Consider the following 11,269-nt stretch of genomic DNA (forward strand, 5'->3'; position numbering starts at 1 on the left):
TGAACCTAGACAAGATTGAAGATCTGATGGCTATGATTGATCATGGGAAATGTGATCAAGGAGATTAAGCAGTTAGAAGATTGTTTATAAATAAAAAACTGTTGATAAACAATGAATACGGCCAAGTGTATGCACAGGGATGCTACATAGTGATTACCAAGCACAGAAGCTTGAAGACCTATTACAATAACAGAGTATTGATGCCCAACAGATAGACAAGATTAGTTCTACGTCTAGATTGTATTGAACAAATAAGAATCTGCTTTAGCATTTTAGATGTGAAGTTGTAGATAGATTGTATTACTGTTATTTTGTGAAAGTGACAGGAAATCTCTTAACCGAGTGGACTTAACAATCTTATATGTAAATCCTCTAACAAGGTGACATTCTGATTGAGTGTTTGAAATCCTTTGACAAGGTCACTTCTAACAAAGTGAAGATCCTAACAGATCTGAGGAAAATCCCTTAACTGGGTCACATCTAGCAATGTGTTTGTAATCTTTAACAGGATTTACTTTTAACCGAGCATACTCTAAAAGAGTATATTTCTTAGTGGGTCCGAAATCCCACAGTGGTTTTTCCTTATTTGGGTTTCCATGTTAAATCTAGTGTTATGAGGTTTATATTGTTCATATGCTTTTGAGTTTGCATGTTTGATAGTTTTTGGTTATATGACTGATATATATGTTACCGAGGTTGAATTTGATGTTTTTATGGATGATTAAGTTTGTATGATTCACCCCCCCCTCTCATCTTGTTGGCTATTGGATCTATACTTATATTAGGTATCAGAACTATCAATTGGTATCAGAGCTTTGGACTTTGAAAGAAAAGTTTAAAGACACTTGAGTTAAAGATCCAAAGATGTATAAGAGGGATGCATCTAAGCTAAATAAGACAAGTTTCTCTACATGACAGAAAAGGATGAAGCTACATCTATCAGGAGTTGGAGAATATGCTATATACTATCTGGAGAATGATTTTATTGCACCAAGCACCTATCCATTGACTATGGAAGAGATAAAGGCGAAGCAAGAACATATTCAAGCAATGATTGAAATAACATCTGCATTGACCGATTCTGAGTTTAATGATCTAGAAGGCTGCAATGATGCAAAGGCAATGTGGACTAAGCTCATATCTGTATATGGAGGAGATGAACATGTTCAAAGAGTAAAATTCGATAGTTTAAGAGGACAACTTGAATCTATGAGGATGAATGAAGGTGAGAACATAACCCAGTATAGTACAAGACTAAAGGAGATTGTAAATCAAATCAAAGGAGTAGGAGGAACTATTGAAGAAAAGGATGTGACAAGTAAGTTGTTAAGAACCCTTCTACCTGCCTATGCAATCCAAGTCTCTGCAATCAATGAATTGAGGTCTGTACCTAATATGTGAGTTTCCTTGGATGCTACTATTGGTAAGCTACATGCATTTGAGTTAAGTAATTTTGATAATAGTGGGTCATCGGTAAATAAAGTTGAATTTGCATTTAGTTATTTTCATCTGAATGAATCTAATGATTACAATGAAGGAAAGTATAAGCATTTTGAAGTAGATCACAGCGGAGTAAGTGAAAGATTTCAGAAGAACATGGAGGAGGTACACAAACTATATGAAGAAATCAGAAAGCAAGAAGAGTTTGAAGCACTATTGGCCAAAAGGCTACCAAGAGGCAAAGGTAAGTATAAAGGAAAACTACCTTTGAAATGATTCAATTGTGATAAGATTGGACATATGGCTTCTAACTATCCTGACAAAGATTTCACTAAAAAGAGAGATTACTGAGATAACAGACAGAAAGATAATCATTACAGAGGACACCGAGACTTCAGAAGAAGATATAGAAAGACATGCTTAATTGCTGATGAGGAATCTGATGATGATAAATCAGATGAGACTGATACAGAGGAAGTTGTTTATGTGGCTATCAAGGATGGATCAGATGAAGAAAGGTATGAAGAAAAAGCCCTAATATCTCACATAAACACTAATGATTCTTGGATTATAGATAGTGGATGCTCACATCATATGACAGGAGATAAACACAAGTTTGTTATGTTAGAAGATTATGATGGAGGCTATGTTAGATTTGGTAATGATGCACCATGTCTGGTGAGAGGCAAAGGATCCATAACACTTCTTGATAAAGCAAGTTGCAATGATGTTTATTGGGTTGAAGGTTTGAAATACAATTTGTTGAGTGTAGCACAACTAAACAACACAGGTTACCGAATAGACTTTCAGAAAGGAATTGTCAAAGTTCATGACAAGAATGGAAAGTTAGCTGCTATCAGGACACAAACAAAAGGTAATACATTTCACCTTGACTCAACTCACAATAAGTGTTTGCATGCAAAGATTGATAATACCTGGTTATGGCATAAAAGGTTTTGTCATGTTAATTTTGATAATTTGATCAAGATAAGTAAGAAGCACAGAGTAAGAGGTCTACCGAGTCTTGAAAAACTTGAGAATGCTATGCGTCGAGGATGCCAGATGGGTAAAATGACCAGATCAAGCTTTACAAGTAAGTCCTACACTTCTAAGGGAATTTTAGATCTTGTGCACACTAATATTTGTGGTCCTATGAAAGTTCAAAGTTATTATGGTGATAAGTATTTCATATTATTTGTGGATGATTATTCAAGGATGATGTCAGTAATGTTTTTAAAAGAAAAATTAGAAGCTTTTCAAATGTTTAAGTGGTACAAGGCTAGAGTTGAAAAAGAAACAGGAAGACAACTGAAATGTCTTAGATCAGATAGAGGAGGAGAGTTCACATCTGATGAGTTCAACCTATTTTGCAATGATCATGGTATTAAAAGACAAGTCTCTACACCGAAAACTCCATAGCAGAATGGAATAGCTGAAAGAAGAAATAGATCTATTGTGGATTGTGCTAGAACACTAATGATTGAGAAGAAGGTTCCACAAACATTTTGGAGAGAAGCAATAAGTACAGTTGTTTACACCTTGAACCGAGTTCAATTGAAAAAAGGTACTTTGAAGACACCTTATAAAATCTGGTATGTCAAGAAACCTAATGTAAGTTACTTTAAGATCTTTGGAAGTAAATGCTATGTTCATAAAGATGATAGAAATGGCAAGTTTGATCAAAAAAGTGAAGAAGGAACATTTCTAGGATATTCTTCTAGAAGCAAAGCATTTAAATGTCTGATCAAATCATCTAACAAAATAGTAGAAAGTGCAAATGTGAAAATTAATGAATTTGCAGAAAGAATTGATGAAGGGAATTCCAAAGAACCGGAAGACTATGATGAATTTGTCTATGTACAACTGAGAAGTCCTACCGAGATAACTATTGAAGAAAATGAAGAAAATATCCAGTTATCGAGTGATGAAGAAGATCATACAGAGCCTACCAAGCCTGTATTAGCCAAGTATGTCAGAAGACACCATGCACCAAGTCAGATTATAGGAGATAAGGATGATCCAATGATGACAAGGAACAAACTGAGACAAAACACATGTTTGATATCTGAATTTGAACCGAGAATAGTGAAAGAGGCATTTAACAGTGAAGATTGGATAAATGCTATGATAGAAGAGATTGATCAAATCAAGAAGAATGACACGTGGACACTGGTCCCAAGACCGAAGGACAAAAATGTAATCGGTACAAAGTGGATCTTCAGAAACAAGCTAAATGAGAAAGGTGAGGTCATTCAGAACAAAGCAAGATTAGTTTGCAAAGGATATGCCCAAGAGGAAGGAATTGATTATGGTAAGACTTTTGCACCTGTTGCTAGACTTGAAGGAGTAAGAACATTGTTGGCATATGTTGCTTTCAAGAACTTCAAGGTATATCAAATGGATGTCAAATATGCATTCCTGAATGGAATATTAGAAGAAGAAGTTTTCATTGAACAACCTGAAGGATTTGTTGAAGACAATAATAAAGATCAGGTATGTAAATTGAACAAAGCTTTATATGGTCTGAAACAAGCACCTAGAGCATGGTATGAAAGATTGCACTCTTATTTGATTAAGATTGGTTTTATAAGGACAAGTGAGAATAGCAACATGTACATGAAGAATGATGAAAATGGAATACTAATCTCAACCATATTTGTTGATTATATTATATTTTGTGGAAATGACTCTTTATGCAAGAACTTTGGAAATGAAATGAGCAAAGAATTTGAGATGTCATTAATCGGTGAGATAAAGTATTTTATAGGCCTACAGATACTGCAAATGAAAAATGAGATTTTCATTACTCAATCCAAATACATAAAGGAAATCTTGAAGAAATTTGGAATGGAGGATTCAAAACTAGTAAGTACTCCTATGACTACCAACTGTAAACTATCAAAGAATGATGAATCTACATCTGTTGATGAGACACTCTACCGATCCATGATTGGAAAACTACAATATGTTGTTCATAGCAAGCCAGATATAGCACATGCAGTAGGTATTGTTGCAAGATTCTCTGCAGATCCTAAGGAAATACACATGACAACAATCAAAAGAATTTTCAGATACTTGAAAGGCACTGAAGATTATGGCTTAGTATATCAGAAAGGAAATGATTTTGATCTAAAAGTTTATACTGATGCTGATTGGGCAGGCAACATTGATGATAGAAAAAGCACAAGTGGAGGAGCTTTCTTCTTAGGAGAAAGACTAGCGAGTTGGCTTAGCAAGAAACAAGGATGTGTTTCTCAGTCAATAGCCGAAGCTAAATATGTTGCAGTAGCACTGAATTGTACCAACATTGCATGGATCAAACAACTGTTGGAAGGTACAAATGAGAAAGTTACCGAGCCAGTAACTATATTCTGTGACAATACTAGTGCCATTAATATTTCAAAGAACCCTGTTATGCACTCTAAGACAAACCACATATCTATCAAATATCATTATCTTAGAGAAGAAGCTCAAGAGAAGAAAGTGGTGTTGGAATATGTTAACACAAAGGAGCAGATAGCTGATATCTTCACCAAGCCACTACCAAAGGACACTTTGAATATCTCAGAAGTAAGTTAGGGGTCCTACCCCTATCTTTTACTCACTGACCAAGTTCGGTGAAAGCATCACTTGAATGACTCTATTGAATATCTTTTGGGGAGTTGATGCTGGAGCGATACACTTTAGAATGTTTTTCTGAAAGTGTACTGGAATTAATACTCAGATAATATAGAGAATGATACAGGAAGAATTGTAAACAAATGCTCTGACCGAGACTCAGTTGATACACAACATTAGGAAATAACTTCTTATAGAAAGAAATTATGTTTTAGTTCTATTCTTTTGGCATTGTTGTCAAAGGGGGAGAAGACCTACCTAGGGGGGAAGACCTACAAAGGGGGAGAAGACCTGAGAAGACTAAGAGAAGACTATAGATTGAAATAAAGACTGAAAACATAAGAGAAGTCTAATGTATGAGGGAGATCATTTCAGCATTTCAAAATCGCAGCAATCTGATTTTTTTTAAAGATCAAATCAATTGATTTTGCCATCAATGCCAAAGGGGGAGATTGTTGGCAATATTACATTATAAGGATATTGAGAAGGTTGTTGATGATTATGGACATAACTGATTAAAGATGTTTTACTATCTTGATATTATTATTTTGTCATTGATGTCAAGAAATTGATTTTCTAATTCAGTATGATGTTGCCATATCTTGAGAAATATGATATGAAGATTATAAAGTAGTCGATAAAGACACAGGAAAGAACATGATGAATAAGGGGATAAGATATTCAATTCGCAACTGCTACCAAGTTAGACAATGATGAGATCTTGATGTTTTATATTGTTTCAACATCATATATATGCTGTAAAATGTAAAGGTTAATACTATACTATGTTATCAAGCAAAGAACCTAGTCGGTAAACCCTAAAATTATCGCAGTCGGTTAATGAAGACAGAATGTCTACCGAGTGAAGTTTAGTATTCACCGAGTTGTAACCAAGCTATAAAAGAATGCATTAAATGTTTACATGTGATATTTAATGAAAGAAGCTGATGAGCTGGAGCGGATCAATGATTGGTAAGCCGTAGAAGAAGTTTGTTAATGAATCTAAGGCAATGGAAAGTTGGCAAGAAGATCTACAACTCAGATTGAACTGCATTACCCTAACACAAGTTCCAAGGTGGGGTAAAATATTTTCAGATCGAAAGATACAATGAACCTGGACAAGATTGAAGATCTGATGGCTATGATTGATCATGGGAAATGTGATCAAGGAGATTAAGCGATTAGAAGATTGTTTATAAATAAGAAACTGTTGATAAACAATGAATACAGGCAAGTGTATGCATAGGGATGCTACATAGTGATTACCGAGCACAGAAGCTTGAAGATCTATTAGAATAATAGAGTATTGATGCCCAGCAGATAGACAAGATTAGTTCTATGTCTAGATTGTATTGAACAAATAAGAATCTGCTTTAGCATTTTAGATGTGAAGTTGCAGATAGATTGTATTACTGTTATTTTGTGAAAGTGATAGGAAATCTCTTAATCGAGTGGACTTAACAGTCTTATATGTAAATCCTCTAACAAGGTGACATTCTGATTGAGTGTTTGAAATCCTTTGACAAGGTCACTTCTAACAAAGTGAAGATTCTAATAGATATGAGGGAAATCCCTTAACCGGGTCACATCTAGCAATGTGTTTGTAATCTTTAACATGATTTGCTTTTAACCGAGCATACTCTAGAAGAGTATATTTCTTAGTGGGTCTGAAATCCCATAGTGGTTTTTCCCTATTTGGGTTTCCACGTTAAATCTGGTGTTATGAGGTTTATATTGTTCATATGCTTTTGAGTTTGCATGCTTGACAGTTTTTGGTTATATGACTGATATATATGTTACCGAGGTTGAATCTGATGTTTTTATGGATGATTAAGTTTCTATGATTCACCCCCCCCCCCCCTCATCTTGTTGGCTATTGGATTTGTACTAGTATCAGAACTATCAAACCTTAGGGTTTACCGACTAGGTTCCTTGCTCAGTTGCATAGTATAGTATTAACCTTACAATCAACAACATATGTAGGATATCAAAACAATATAAACATCATGATCTCATCATTGTCTAACTCGGTAATAGTTTCCCATTGAATAACTTATTCCTCCCTTTATTCATCACATTCTTTCTGTGTCTTTTACCGACATCATAATTATCTTCTAATCAATCTTCTCAAGATATGGCAACATCATACTGAATCAGATAATCAATTTCTTGACATCAATGACAAAATAATGTTATAAAGATAGTTATCATCCTTCTTCATTTATATCAATAATCTTCAACAAACTTCTCAATATCCTTATTGAATATCAACAATCTTTCTTACTGTAATGCCAACATATCAATCATGTCTTGAACAATGCCAACATATCAATCATGTCTTGAACAATGTTTTTAAGTCTCATGCAATCATTTGTTTGATGTCCCTTGTTTCGATGAAAAACATAGAAGTGTGAGTCATTCCACCAAGGTGCTTTGACCTGGGGTTCAAAGTTATTTATAGCTGGTAATGTGATAATCTTGTTTGCCAGGAGTTCTCAGAATGCTGATTCTAAGGATTGCCCCAATGGTGTGTGAATGCGCTTATTTGGAAAATTATTGGTGTTACCCCTTGAATTTGGATTACGTCCTCTATTTGTGTTGTTGCTTTTGGTATTGATGGTGTTGTTTGTATTTGAAGGTCCTAGATTGGTATTTGGTGTATAAGTGTTAGTGCTTTGGTTAGCACCCTTTTGATTCTTGGTAGCCTGAGGATTACCTGATAAAGCCAATACTGGTTGTTTGGATTTTATATTATTAGCATCATTTCCTCCCTCATTTCTAGCATTTTTGTTTCTGGTCCAGAACCTGGGTTTGTCTAAGTTATTTTTGTTGTTCTGGTTGTTGAAATGAGAGTTGGATGAATTAGTCCCTTCTTTGAAGAACTTCAATGTTACTTTCTTAATACATGCCTCCTCTACTTGGATTCCATTTTTGATCAACTTGGCAAAAGATGGTATGCATTGGAGCTTGAGTATGTAACTCATCTCACTATTCAAATTGTCGATGAAAATTTCCATCATTTCCTTTTCGGGCACATCTCGAGGATATCTCAAAACTATCCGTCTCCAACATTCAAGAAACACCATAAATGTTTTATTGTTTTTCTGTTTGGTATTGCAGACATCTAGCATGGTGATTGCATGTTGAATATTGTAGGAGTATTGAGTGATAAATTTATTGACCAACTCATCAAAGGATCTGACAGGAGGTGTGAGTTTGGACAACCACTCCATTGTTTGTCCTCCCAAGATTCTTGGGAATAGCCTCATCAAATAGGTGTCATCATGGGCAAATTCAAGGCTCATGGTACAAAACTCCCAAACATGATCGCGAGGATTGCTCTTACCATCATATTTGTCATATTTGGGAATATCTGAATTCGGGGGAAAAGGTATCATGTTTAACCTCCTATGAAAAGGGTAAGGACAAATTTTGTTTAAGGAATACCATACTATGATCCCCTATTGCATGTCCTGCATTTATCTTTGCAGCATTTGCATCTATTGTGTAAGAGCAACCAAGGGTGCATTTGTCTGTGGAGGGAAAATTTCTTCCCTTTCGTTATCCCTAGTTCGAGTATGTGTGTGTTCTGGTATGTTTGGCTCCGATATGTTTTGCTTAGGGTCACGTACTTCCTCTTCTCTTTGTTGTTCTCAATAAGTATAATTTCGAGACCTTGTCCTAAAGATTTCAGTATCGAAGTCTTCAGTGATCCTAACTCCTTTGCTTGTTAGCATGAGCAAGTAGTTTTCTTTGTCGACCTCTATGAGTCTTTCCATAAGTTTTTGAAATGAGGCGCTTTCTTGACATTCTTGGAGGAGTTCCTTAGATCTTTGTGTCTTCTAGATTTGGATATTTGAAAGGATTTGATAATCTTCGACCCATATTGGACTCTGGTTGTGGTTCACGTTGCTTGTTTCGTTGAGAGCGAGTGACAACGGGCATCTAATAGAAACTTTCTATGATAAAGGGGATGAACTCCTCTTCTTCGTGTTGTTTGGGGGTTGGTGGTTCAAATCGAGGTATGTTATAAGTGATTGAAACTTCTGGGAAGAAAGATGGATTGATCTTTCCTCTATGATTTAAGCATTGGCTGAATGTTGATTTTTGGCAAAAAGCTCTACTTCTCAATGACTCTTCATCAAATTCATTTGAATTGTCTTGAAGATATAAGCACATATGATGGAGAAATGTGCGATGAGATTTGAAGATTTGGTGATTGATGTAGAGAAATCTATTCCATTTAGCAAGTTTCTAGGAACTAGGTTGTCGTTTCCTCAACTTAGTGTTGTGATGAAGTCTTTTTCTTCTCAAAATGTGAGGAGTGGTCATATACAGGTGATCAATGGTTTCCTTTGATTTGGTTGGATTATGATACTTTGTTTGAAAAATTAAGCCTACTTTTATCAAATGAAGGTTTAGATGCCCCCTCACGACAAAGTGTGTCTAATAATATGGAATAAGAGCCTTCCCGATATGGAAACTCGATTTGACAACTTAGGTTTAAACTAGGTATGTTTTGATGATGGAATCCATTTAATTGGCGAACCTTTTGATCAGTGTGATGATGTTACACGATTTTGATAAGAGAAAGTGTTATCCTTAGCTAGTTTTAGATTTTTGACAACTTTTGTTCTAAGAATGACTTGTTTGATTGTTTGGTTGTTTGGAATAGTTTCTGATGTTCTGACTCAAGTTTTGCCTGATGAGGTCGACTGAAAATCCAAAAGGGTGTTTGAAAGAAAATTTAGGGTTTTTATGCAATTAACCTCTAAAATTTTGCAAAAGATCAAACATGGAAATGTAATCAAGGAATCCAATTTTCAGATCTAACTATGAATAATCAGAAAGGATGTTCACGTCAGGTTCACCAAAATGTAAAGCGAAAAATTGCGATCGAACCCTAGTTGCTCTCCCCTCTTCCAACTCCGAGGAGAGAGAAGGGAGAGTCTCTAGGGTTGATGGTTTTCACTTAGGGGAGAGACTTTACATTCAAAAGAGGGGTTGAAACCCACAAGATCCAATCCCACACAATGCAAGATTGGATTCTAAATGTGTTTCAAGGGTTAAGAAAGCAAGGCTACCCTCTTTTGTAAAGAATGTTGATAGAAGAATTAAGCTAGGAATGCATAGAAAGTGACAAAGATTCGCTTATAAACTGAGATAGGGATATAGGATGAAGCTGCAGACCTGGAATTAGCAGTAAAATGTCGATACGGCCCTATCCTGCAAATTTGAGCAAAAGTTGACGGGACGATGGCGCCCGACATGCACACGGTCCTCCGAAAAATCCGCGAAACGAAGGGGGATCTGTTCGTCTCTGCACAAGGATTCCAGATCTTCAATTTCAGCTACGTACCTGCAACCTACACACAGAAAAGCGAAGACGATTGGGGGGTTAGGGATTAGGGGTTTGCCCCTAGGTCAAACCCTGATTTTGGAATTAACCAAGAAATGAGAAATGTTGTAAATGTAATGTAAAACAAGTACTAGTACCTTGTTGTAAGGATGTTTGTATCCTTATGTGCGAAGGTATAGATGTTGTTGTTTGTTGTATTGTTGTATGTTGTATGTAGCATGTAGTAAGTGATCTCCTCTTCAATGGTTGAATCCTTGTCTTGAATGCAACACTTAGCCTTGAATGGAGACTTAGAATGATCAATTGCTTGAAAGAATGCTTGAACGCTTGAATGCTTGAGTATAGTTTCCACGCTTTTTCCATCATATCGAATGAAAGAGGAAAATGTAGTTTATATACTTGCCAATTAGGGTTAAAAGACTGATTTTCCCGACCTTAGGCCGACTAGGAAAGATAATTTTCCAATTTGCAAACATAAAGACCCGAAGTCCAAAAGAGACCGGGCCCAAAATAGGACCCAGGGACCAGGGCGCTGGGCGCCATGGTCCTGGGGGACCAGGGCACTAGGTGCCCTGGTCCTGAAGGACCAGGGCGCTGGGCGCTCTAGTCCCACCTCCCGGGAGAGCAGGGTGCAAAGGAGGTTCAGGCCAGGTTGCAAGAAAATGCAGTTTTTAGTGTCATAATCAGGTTTCGGGGTCTCCATTCAGGTTGCGTGTTGCGTCGCCATCGTGAAGACCCAAATGCGGTCGAAATTGCAAGTGTCACAATTTTAGGATGCTACAAGTAGCTACCTTGGGAGATATATGGTGAGTAATCTTTGTGGCGGATTCTTCCCCACCCTTGCACTATGAT

The sequence above is a fragment of the Cryptomeria japonica genome, chromosome 4 (genome assembly GCF_030272615.1).
Source record: "Cryptomeria japonica chromosome 4, Sugi_1.0, whole genome shotgun sequence".
In the NCBI taxonomy this organism is placed as follows: Eukaryota; Viridiplantae; Streptophyta; class Pinopsida; order Cupressales; family Cupressaceae; genus Cryptomeria; species Cryptomeria japonica.